Here is a 1,998-nt window from a genome sequence, read left to right on the forward strand (position 1 = left end):
GCACACATACATGGCTAAAAAAAACCCTGGATTTTGCTCTTGTTGTGTTCTAATGGGTGGATTGTGTGCATTCGCAGGAATATTTATTTTAAGAAGCTCTTAAAAAAACATATAAATGACTTTACCATGTTGTGCAGCGCTGATCAATCTATGTGATGTACAGTCTGACAGAGAAAATCTCACAAGCACATATATACACTCATTTTCATATGTATAATATATTCTTCTGAATTTTCAGCAGCCATGATTCTAGTCTTCAGGGTTCACAAATCATTCAAATATGCTGATTTGCTGCTGAAGAGGCATTTATTCTTGTTATTAATATCAGAAACATTTGTGCTGCTTCATATTATTAGGGAAATAATTATTTTATTATTATTATTATTTAAATTATTATTTTTTTTTTAATACAAAGCTCAAAATATCAGCATTTATTTGAAATAATAATAAAAAACCTTAATAAAGTAATAATAGTACATTTTGATCAGTTTCACAAACCATTACTAAATTAGAGTAGTAATTTGAACTTGAAAGTTTTGACTTATCATAAGTTTACATACCCCTTGTAGAATATGCAACAGTTGTTGAGCATCTATGCAACAACACAACATACTAAAATTCAAGAGTATGTAAAATTTTGAACTGGTTTGTGTAAATTAAGTAAAATTTGGTTTACTTTATATAAACATCTTTATGTGAAACTGCTTTTTCACTACAGTACTAAATAAAAAAATGCAATTGTTATGGTCTCTCAGTCTTATTCTGTTTAAAGTATTAACATTTTGCTTATTCTGCAAAGGAAAACATTAAGATTAATATGAAACAGGTGAAACATTTTCCTGCTTTATATAATAAGTGGAAAAAGTACTTACATGTTTTAATCTCAAATTCACAGAAATGTGTAGATTTTGTGCAGAGGAAAAAAGCAAACAACCTTTGGAACAAGTGCACACTTATAGTGTATAGAGCTCAAGGACAAAGGTAATATTTGTAGTAATATTTCATGTTGACAGTGTGAAACCAAACTCTCAGATTAGATTATAATTTGCATAACATTAGAGATACAACAGACCATATCAAGACATAAATTTTAACCACAGAGAGAATTTACAGTAAATAATAAATGTAACAAAATAAATACAAATGTTAGGAGTACATTCATAAAATAAATTAATAATAATAATAATAATAATTAAAAATGATAAAAGATGCTGAATGCTTTGATATCTTCCAAGGTATGAAGTACTTCAATCTAGAAGGTTCAAATTGAGATGCAGCAAATAAAATGCATTATTGCTGTGCAAAATGCTGTAAATATGACTAAATATCTATAATAGAGCTTTCTTGTCCTGTGTTAAGATATTATATGCTTTCCATAATGTGTATACTCCCTAAAAAATGTAATTAATTTAATTACATAGTTACTTTTTATTGAAAGTAATGCATCATGTTACTTTTTCTTCCACACCTTTTCATTTCACTCAACTTTCTGTTAACATGCTTGGATACAGCACTCTGTGAACAGGCAGCTTATTGGCAATACATTTTTATGACTTACACTCCTCGTGAAGGGTGTCAACGATTGTCAGATACCATTTTGAAGGCTCAGGAAAGCTTTGTAGGTGTTTTGAGTTGATTAGCTGATTGGCATGTCAATATATTCTAATTTGTTGAGATAGTTAATTGGTCAGTTTTTGTTAAATGTGAGCCAAAATCATCACAATTAAAAGAACCAAAGACTTAAACTACTTCAGTCTGTGAGCATTGGATTTATTTAATACATGAGTTTAACAATGTGAGATGAATTACTGAAATAATTAACTTTTCCTCTACATTCTAATTCATCGAGAACCACCTATATATATATATATATATGTGTGTGTGTGTGTGTGTGTGTGTGTATGTGTGTGTGTGTGTGTGTGTATACAAGTTATATTGACAAATATTGATAATTCAGACTGTCTGTATGGACACCGTCACAAAAATGGAGCAAAACTG

The sequence above is a fragment of the Carassius auratus genome, chromosome 12, assembly GCF_003368295.1.
Source record: "Carassius auratus strain Wakin chromosome 12, ASM336829v1, whole genome shotgun sequence".
NCBI classification, from domain to species: domain Eukaryota; kingdom Metazoa; phylum Chordata; class Actinopteri; order Cypriniformes; family Cyprinidae; genus Carassius; species Carassius auratus.